Genomic DNA, 10,531 nt, shown 5'->3' on the forward strand with positions numbered 1-10,531 from the left:
AAGCGCCGGGTAGATACGATGTAATCAGGTTGTCCCACGTGGGGCTCACAGTTTTAATCCCCGTTTTCCAGATGAGGTAACTGAGGCACAGACAAGTTAAGTGACTTGCCCAAAGACACAGTGCTGATAAGTGGCGGAGCTGGGATTATGGGAGTACCAACCCGGGATTCCTTACCCACAATACAGGGGGCCTTTCTTTAGAACATTTTTCTGAAGCTCTAGCTTCAGGAACGCCTTCCAGAGTCTCAGAACAGAATAAAGCAAGGAGCCAGTTGGCGCTTTCACTCTGTTCGGCGATGAGGTTATAAATTCCTTAAGGGCAGGGGCTGTGTCTTGTCCTCCTCCTTGTCACTCCATCAGGGTTTAGTACGGTCCCCTGCCTCCAGTGGATGCTCGGTCGTTACCATTATTCTGGGGTTTGGTGAAATGTCCAGGGGCTCCCAAAAGATGGTTTTATGACTTGGTCTAATCCTTGGTTTTTTGCTGCCTCCCAAATTATTGGAATCCCCATACAGACGACTCCCTGGTCCCAACTCCTGCTGCTTAAAGGTAGTAGTAATAGGATTTATGATTTATTGCGTGCAGGGCATTTTACTAAATGCTGGTAGAAAATACACAAGAGGGAATTAGAAGGGGTCCCTGCTTCTCAGGAGGCTCACAATCTAGGAGTAAATTGGAGACGGACGCATCAAGAAAGAAGCAGCATGGCAGAGTGGATAGAGCACTGGCCTGGGATTCAGAAGGTTGTGGGTTCTAATCTCAGATCTGCCACTCATCCGTTCTGTGACCTAGGGGAAGTCACTTCATTTCTCTGGACCTCAGTTACCTCATTTGTAAAATGGGGATTGAGACTGGGTGTCCCATGTGGGACAGAGATTGGGTCCATCCCAATTTGCTTGTACCCATCCCAGCCCTTATTCAGTCATCCATCCATTCATTCATTCAGTAGTATTTATTGAGCGCTTACTATGTGCAGGGCACTGTACTAAGCGCTTGGAATGTACAAATCGGTAACAGAGAGAGACAGTCCCTGCCCTTTGACGGGCTTGCAGTGCCTGGCACACAGTAGGGACTTAAATACCATTATTATTATTTATTATTCATCCTTGCTCTGCCACTTGTCTCCTGTGTGATCTTGGACAAGTTACTTCGCTTCTCGGTGCCTCGGTTACCTCACCTGTAAAATGGGGATTGAGACGAGTCCTATGTGGGGCAGGGGTTGTGTCCGACCCGATTATTTGGAATCTACCCCAGTGCTTTATTGGCTGGCACGGGAAGTGCTTAGGAAATACCATTTTAAAAAAGAATGATGGAACATTAAACAACACAGAAAAGTACATAACATAACAACACGATCCATAGGAGGCTGTGGGCAGAGGAGCAGGATTTCCGGCTCCTCGTGGCCCAGAGTCCAAGGCATACCCTAACCACAGAGACCTTTGCAGCAGCCACCGGTGTTCCAGAGGTTTGGGGGAGTCCTCATGCTGCGGGTGTTTTTCAGTTTCCCCCTGGGGTGGCGGAAGGCAGGACGGGATGGAGTCTCCTCGGTGGAATGGAGGAAAGCGGTGCTCTTTCCTGGGGAGGCAGTTTGACTTGCCGTCCGGGGGGGGGATGGAGAGAGAGGAAGAGGAGGGATGTTGTGTGGGTGGAGTCCTTGACCCACCCAGCAACTCCTTCCCTCAGAGGAAATGTCCAACGCAGCAGGCGGGTTAATTATGAACCACGGAAATATTTTTCAAAGGACAGAAAAACTGAGGTAATTACTTTTTCCAAAGTGAAAAGTTAAAAGCTGAAATGCCGTTGCCCGGGAGACGGAGTTCTGTTTACCGCCCTCTTCTTTTCCCTGCAGTTACAGATCAGAACCAATGGGAGCCAGTGGGAAAGTCGTGTTCTAAAATCCAGAATCCGGAGTGTCTTTGCCCCTGACTGTGCTCCCTGAATCCTTGTGGCCATGAGGGTGGGAGGATGGGGGGTGGTGTGGACAGAGGGTGATAGGAGGGGCGTATGGTTGGGTTTGAGATATGTGCATTACAGGGTCGAGTTGTGTAGGTGGGTATATGTGATTCAAATAATAGAGACGCCTGTGAATACTTAATGAACTCCATCTCCAAGGAGGCAGAGAGAGAAGTGCTTGAAGATTGGGGGCTGAGAATGGGCTAGAAAAAATTGGGAAGGGAAAAGTGTTGTGGGGGGGGGGGGGTATTTAAAGAGCAGGGAGCAATATGTTCAGCGCTGGCTTGGATACAGATCCCAATTTCGGGCTAAATCAGTGAGACCTTCTCCAAAGGGGATCACCGATCTCTGTCCTATCCACCTTCCCAGCTACCTGGGGCATTTTCCAGGCCCTGCGTGGGTATTCGGTGGCAAAGATAGTTTAAGCATATTTTATGGTGTTTGTTAAGTGCTTACTGTGTGTCTAACACCGTTCTAAGCACTGGGCAGGTACAAGTTAATTAGGTCGGACACAGTCCCCGTCCTCATGGGGTTCACAGTCTAAGTAGGTGGGAGAACAGGTATTTAATCCTCATTTTACGGTTAAGGGAAATGAAGCATAGAGAAGTTAAGTGACTTTCCCAAGGTCACACGGAAAGCAATTGGCAGAGCTGAGACCAGGATTCTATTCCTTGTGCATTAAGGCGTTTACTTGGATTGGGAGATGTGGATATTCTGGTGAAGGTGTGAATCCATGGAATATGTGTGTGTGTGTGTGTTTTTATATATGAGTGTGTGTGTTTATATATATGAGTGTGTGTTTTACCGAGGTCAAGTGGGGCCCTGAGATTCCCAAATCACAGTTTCCATCATCAGCATCATCATCATCATCAAATTAATAATAATAACAATAGAATTTGTTAAGTGCTTACTTTGTGTCAGGCACTGTACTAAGCCCTGGAATAGATACAAGGTGATCCTGTCGGACACAGGCCCTGTTCTTCATCAGCCTCTCAGTCTAAGTAATGGGGAGAACATGTGCTTAGTCCCCATTGTACGGTTAAAGAAACCGAGGGACCGAGAAGTTAAATGACTTTCCCACAAGTTACCGAGCTGGGATTAGAACCCACGTCCCCTGTCTCCCGGTCCCAGGCTCTTTCCCCTAGACCTCGCTCCTTCCTACCTTAGTTCTCTTTACCGCTTCCTTTGCCAGAGCACCTCAATCTTATTTATCTCGATGTAACCCTCACGATAATAGAACCAGCTATTATCATCCCCGTGATAACGGGAGCCGAGACATGGGGAGGTGAGTGAATAGCCCAAGGCCTTCCGGGAGACAGATGGCATCTGCGGGACTAGAACCCAGGTCCTCCACACCGCCAATCTGAAAATCTTGCCCAGTTCTTCCCCGCAGCCGGACTGTCATTCCTTCTCCCCGCTCCGCCGGTGCCATCTCTCCCGCAGGAAACTAGTCTGGCTGCGTCGAGGAGGCCGGTGGCAAGCGTCAGATGCGGCTGTCCGGCACGGATGAATGCTCCTTCATTCCGGGGTACTGACCGAACGTCTCCCGTGTGCATATCGCTGTGCTGAGCACTTGGGCGAGCCCGATGTAACGACGAACAGACACATCCCTGCCCTCCGCGAGCTATTGCCAGGGCTCCGGCCTTGGCCGGTCGGGGCCCTGACGGCAGCTGCAGTAGCTCTGCTCGGGTCTGGCCATCCTGGCCTCCTCCGGCTGCCCCCCGAGGGGGCCAAGGGGGAGGAGGATGCTGAGGACGGTTGGCGGGAGGAGGACCCCGGAGGGCATGCGGGATTAGGGAGAATCAGGGAGCCGTTTCAGCACTGGGCGTTCTCCAAGGTGCTAAATTAAACCTTGCTAAGGATCGGATTTCCAGCCCGAAATAACCCAAGAGCAGCCCCGGCCATCTAAACGGAGAGATCCACACTCGGAGGTTGAAGTGGGGGGCGACGAGGGGACCAGCCTTTGCTAATAATGGTTTTCTCCCGCCGGTGTTCTCGAGGAGGGAAGGCAGAGCCCTCTGCTTCTTCAGCCCAGCTTCCTCTATCCAGAAGCCGGTCTTCTCCGCTTCAGAGTCTTACTGAAGGCCCTCCTCTCTTCTCCTCCCACTCCTCTGGCTCCTTCATTCGTCCTCCCTCCCATCCCCCCTCCCCCCCCCCCCAGCACATATGTGTATATCTGTATATAGCTGTCATTTATTTCTTTGTTTATTTTAAAAGTCTGTCTCCCCCGCTAGACCGTGAGCTCGTTGTGGGCAGAGAATGTGCTGTAGTTACAGTTTACTCTCCCGAGTGCTTGGTACAGAGCTTTGCGCACAGTACGTGCTCAATAAATACGACCGAATAAATGGGTCCTCCTCGTTCACCGTAGCCTGCGATTGAATGCCATCTGGATTCAGCTCCGTATCTGCTTTCCCCCAAAACGATCCCCTCTCTTTACCTCCTCTATCTCTCTCCCTCTCACCAGTTTCATTTGGGGGCTTTCTATGTACCAAGCACTTCACTAAACACTGGGGTAGATACAAGGTGACCCTGTCGGGCACGGCCCCTATCCCTCGTCAGCCTCACAGTCTAAGTAGTGGGGAGAACGTGTGCTCAATCCCCATTTACTGATGGAGAAACTGAGGGACCGAGAAGTTAAGTGACTTGCCCAAGGTCACACAGCAGACCGTGGCCGGGCCTTAAAAGCTTGGCAGAGCTTGGAGGTAGCTTAGAGTGAGAAACCCGAAGGGCTTTAACCCTGGACCCGGTGACTGGTGATGTTCTCCCCCTCTTGTTCCAGTTCTTTTTGCTCCAGGTGAGGGAGGGAAGTTGGAGGAAGTCCACAGTTGAGGAGGGAATGGATTGCCCCCGGCAGAGCAGGGAAACAGGGGTGCTGATGCTCCCCGAAGAGAGCACTCCATCTTCACCTTGCACAAGCACTCTTCCAGTTGGGGGATAGTCTTGCCTGTCCCCGATAGATTGTAAGCTCCTTGAGGACAGGAAGCGGTGAGGCCTAGTGAATAGGGCATGGGCTTGGGAGTCAGGAGAACCTGGGCTCTAATCTCATCTCTGCCACTTGTCTGCTCTGAGACCTTGAGCAACTCAACTTCTCTGTGCCTCATTTACCTCGTCTGTAAAACGGGGATCAAGATTGTGAGCACCATCTGGGACATGGACTGTTGTCCAAACTCATTATTTTGTATCTACCCCGGGGCTTAGTAGAGTGCCTGGTACATAGGAAGCACTTAACAAATACCATGAAAAAGAAGGAATCCTGCCTACCAATTCTACAGTCTCCCAAGCCATTAGTAACTGGACACACTGTGTATGCCTGATACACAGTAGGTGCTCAGGAAATATTTTTGATTCATTGATCTTTTGGTTGAGCGAGGTGGTTTGGCTAAGATTTTAGCAGTCCGCTCTCTGAACTAGGCTCCGACCCCTCAAGATCTGAATTGCTCCTCGATAGGAGGCATAGGTCACTTTGACGTCTCGAGCAGCACGAGAAGCATCATCGTCTAGTGGGAAAAGCGCAGGCTTGGGAGTCAAAGAACCTAGATTCTAATCCTGGCTGCACCAGTTGTCCTCTGTGTGATCTTGGACGAGTCACTTCATGTTTCTCTGCCTCGGTGACCCCAACTGTAAAATGGGAAGTAAGACTATGAGCCCCACATGGGATTAATCCCTCCTACCTCACCTCCCTTCTCTCCTTCTACATCTCAGCTCGCACACTCTACTCCTCTGGCGCTAACCTTCTCACTGTGCCTCGATCTTGTCTGTCTCCCTGCCGACCTCTGGCCCACATCTTATCTTTGGTCTGGAATGCCCTCCCTCCTCAAATCCGCCAGCAATCATTCTCCCCCTCTTCAAAGCCCTACTGAAGGCACACCTCCTCCAAGAGGCCTTCCCAGACTACGCCCCATTTTTCCTCAGCTCCCACTCCATTCCGCATCACCCTGACTCCCTCCCTTTGCTCTTCCCCCCTCTCCCCGCCCCACACCACTTGTGTGTATATGTTTATATATACTGTCTCCCCACCCCTAGACTGTGAGCCCATTGTGGGCAGGGGTTTCTTTATTGCTGTACGCTTTATTGATTTCTTCTTTCTTTATCGCTCTATGCTGCTTCCCAAGAGCTTAGTACAGTGCTCTGCACACGGTAAGCACTCAGTAAATACTATTGAATGAGTGAATGGATATGGGCTGTAACCAACCTGATTCGCTTGCATCTACCCCAGTGCTTAGTACTGTGCTTGGCACATAGAAAGTGTTTAACAATTACCATTTTTTAAAAAAAATCTCTGAGCTCAGAGAGCAGGCTCTCAGCATTCGGAGAAAGAAGAAATTGGAATGCCAGTTAACACAGTCAGAATCTCCTGAGCAGTCCGAGGGTGATCATTTCTTTCCAAGCTCTGGCTCAAGTCAGTTAATATCCAGAGAAGGAGTGTGGTCATGCCCTATTACTGCATTTTATTCCAACACTTTCACCATCCCCTATTGGATCAGGTTCAGTGTCATTCTCCCACCTTCCACCTTCCCCTATTGGACGGGTTCAATGTAATCCTCCCCATTTTGCAGAAGCCCAGAGAGGGTTAGTAATTCTCTCGAGATCACCCAGCAATTCCATGGCACAAATGGATTAGAACCTAGTACCCGCTGTATCCTGGTGGCTTAACCTGTGGAGCCTTAGACCAGCTGTGACAGGGACACAGACTCTCTGGGAAACCTAAGAACCCTACTGCAACACCCAATCAACCCCTAGAAGTTGATAGATGTCAACCAGGTATTAATAGCCACAACCCAAGATATCTCAGCCTCCCTTTGAGAGCACACGGGGTCACGTCCCTGGGGTAGGAACAGCGCCTGTGTTTTGGGTGGGCAAGGTGGAGTGTTGTGCCACCCTACGGAAGAGGTCGTCTGTGCGGCTGGTAAGATTGTGGCCCGGGGATTCCCTGGATGCAAAAGCAGAGGGAACTGCAGTCAACAGCACCCGCTTCCCTGTGCTATATGTTTCCCTGCAAGAGTGGCGGGCAATTGATCTGATGCAGGAGTCAATGACAGCACGGAAGGAACCTGATTTCGTGCAGCTTGACGACCAGGAATTTCGGTAGATGTTCATTTCCCAAAAGGCATTTGTCCAACCTTTGAATGAGAGGGAGAGGAGTTTTTTGCCCCCCCCATTTTCAGGCAGTAAACTGAGGGTCAGAGAGTGGTTAAGTTGCTTATGCTCTAAGGAAATGGCACCTGTGACATACGCTGTACTTGTCTTACCTACATGGCTCTGCTGGCCATGGCTTCATCTTCCCCAGGACGTTGACCCAAACCTGGGGAGCACATAACCCTGGGAAGCCCAATCAGGGAGCACACGAGGAGGAACAGAGATGAAGCCGTGTTCGATCTCATCGTCAAGTGCTCATGAATGGTCTGGCTGGGAATCAGGGAGGAAAAGAGATGAAGCCACATTCAGTCTCATCATCATGTGCGCATGAATGGTCTGGCTGGGAATCAGCAGCAGATGGAGGTGACTCAAGAAACAACTTAAAAGATGTAGAAATGGGAAAGTCCCAAGCTCTCACCACCCCTGGCATTTTCCCTATCCAAGGAAGAAAGGAACAGGGCCCAAAGGACAGTCAGCTGTGGACTCAGTGGGCTTTGCCAGCCGGGGACTGGTCTTTCACTTCAGCACCATAGGGAGGCTTCTCTATTGGACTGTAAACTCCCGGAGGGCAAGGAATGTGTATCTGACAGCTACGTGGAGTCACCCACGGAGGACGCAGGTCCCCAGGTGCCTAGATCAGTGCTCCGCACACAGACAGCTAGGTAATTGCTATTAATGATAAATGCGAAAGTCCAGCCCAAAGGGCCAGGAGGACAGTTAGGTCCAGGAGAGCCAGACAGAATCCCTGGATGCCCTCAATTAGCTAACTAAGAATGGAACCTCGATTGCTTGCCTTGTTCCCAAGGAAGTTGGAGAGTGATAGATGCAAGTCCTCCTTTTGTCCGGGCCACTAGAAACCGTCACCTAGATCCTGTAGTCCACTTCTTTTTGAACCCCATTTTCATCACCCCCGACCACTTACATGGCTCAGTGGGAAAAGCCCGGGCTTGGGAGTCAGAGGTCATGGGTTCTAATCCTGGCTCTACTGCTTGCCAGCTGTATGACTTTGGGCAACTCACTTCACTTCTCTGTGCCTCAGTTCCCTCATCTGTCAAATGGGGGTTAAAACTGTGAGCTCCACGTGGGACAACCTGATCACCTTGTATCCCCCCAGCGCTTGGAATGGTGCTTGGCACATAGTAAGCGCTTAACAAATGCCACCATTATTAATAGTATTATTATTATTATTATTAGCACTTGACATGAGAAACCACGTGGCCTACTGGGAAGACCACGGGCCTGGGAGTCAGAGCAGTGAACTAATCCTGGCTCTACCACTTATCCGCTCTGTGACCTTGGGCAAATCACTCAAGTTTTCTGTGCCTCAGTTCCCTCATCTGCAAAATTGGGATTCAATACCTGTTCTCCCTCCTACTCAGACTGTGAGTCCCACGTAGGACCAGATTCACTTGTATCTGACCCCAGCATTTAGTAAAGTGCTTGGCATGCAGTAAGCACTTCAACAAATACCACAATTATTATTATTATTACTATTATTAGAACTCTGCTGCTAGCTGGATAATCTTCCTGAAGCATCTCTTGGCCAACACCTCTCCTCCCCTCAAAACCCTTCACTGGCTTCCCGTAGCTCTCTCTACCAACGAAAAGCTCCTCACAGTAATCTTCAAAGACTCTTCGGTATCCTGGCCTCATTTTATTTATCTGTTCTCTTCTCCCAGTATTCCCCCAACTCTCCATCTTCATGCTTCCCAAGGCAACCTTCTTAGCTATACCTCTCTTTCGGCTCTCCCTCCTCCATCCCTCTGCTCGTGCCATTCTCCCAGTTTGTAAACATGAGGCAGGTTACAGCTCTCATATTCAAACCCCTCCTAAAATCGCACCTCCTCCAGCAAGCTTTCCTCCCTTAATCTCCCAGCACCCTGAGCCATATCGTCCCTTCAGCCGACTCTTTCTAACCTTTATTTATTTCCTTCTACCCGCCTCGGCACTCACAAATAGATGGCCTCTCAACATATTTAGTTTGGCTGCACTGTAAATATTTTTATGTCTGTCTCCCCTGTTAGAGAGTAAGCTCAAAGGGTTGTGTGACTTTCTTATTCTGTACTTACTGTGCTATAATTTATTAAATTATAGTTCAATAAATGTTACTTCTACTACTGTTACTATTCCTTCTCCTATTATCACTACTATTTTCGCTACTATTGCAGGATCCACTCATCCCAACAACCCAGCCGGGGAGAACCAGGAACTGGTTCTCGATGCAGAGGCAGAAACACTCCAGAAGCGACATTAGACTCTTCCTCCATCAATCAATCACATTTATTGAGAGCTTACTGCGGGCAGAGCACTGTACTAAGCACTTGGAAGAGTATAGTAGAACAGAGTTGGTAGACATGCTCCCTGCCCACAGGACGCTTACAGGCTAGAGGGATGGGGAATGGCCCCAGTCAAAGTCTGAGTCACCCAACTGCTCCCCTTATCGTGCTCTGTAGCATTAGAGAAGCTGCATGAGCAGCAGCATGGCTTCCTAGATGGAGCACGGGCCTGGGAGTCCGAAGGTCCTGGGTTCTAATGCCAGCTCCACCACACGTCTGCTGGGTGACTTCAGGCAAGTCACTTCACTTCTCTAGACCTCAGTTACCTCATCTGTAAAATGGAGATTTAGAATGCGAGCCCCATGTGAGACGGGGACCGTGGCCACGATTAGACTGTGAGCCCGTCATTGGGCAGGGATGGTCTCTGTCTGTTTCCGAATTGTACATTCCTAGTGCTTTGTACAGTGCTCTGCACATAGTAAGCGCTCAATAAATACTACTGAATGAATGAATGAACTTGATTAGAACAGTGTTGGGCACATGGTAAGCACTTAGCAAGTGCCATCATAATTACTAGAGAGAGCTTCTTGGGAGCAGATCCGTGCCCCAGGCCACTTTATCGCCCCTCTCTCTAATGGAAAGCGAATTCTACAAATTTCAATGAGGTTGGATTCATTGTACCGATGCCGAAGAGAGGACCATACCAGAAACGACTACCGAATGAGGTGAAAGGCTCTACCGGTGGCTGTGTTGTCTGCCACTTGTCAGCTGGGTGACTGTGGGCAAGTCACTTCACTTCTCTGTGCCTCAGTTCCCTCATCTGTAAAATGGGGATTAACTGTGAGCCTCACGTGGGACGACCTGATTACCCTGTATCTCCCCCAGCGCTTAGAACAGTGCTCGGCACATAGTAAGCGCTTAACAAATGCCAACATTATTATTAAAGCCCAATACCCGGAGGGGAAATACTCATCGGTGGATTTTAAGCAGTCAATCACCTTGCCCCCTCCTACCTCACCTCACTACTCTCCTACTACAACCCAACCCACACAATTTGCTCTACCACTGCTAACCTTACCACTGTACCTCGATTTTGCCTATCTCGCCACCGACCTCTCTCTCGTGTCCTGCCTCTGGCCCGGAATGCCCTCCCTCCTCATATCCGA

This window comes from Ornithorhynchus anatinus, chromosome 4 (assembly GCF_004115215.2).
Source record: "Ornithorhynchus anatinus isolate Pmale09 chromosome 4, mOrnAna1.pri.v4, whole genome shotgun sequence".
NCBI lineage: Eukaryota > Metazoa > Chordata > Mammalia > Monotremata > Ornithorhynchidae > Ornithorhynchus > Ornithorhynchus anatinus.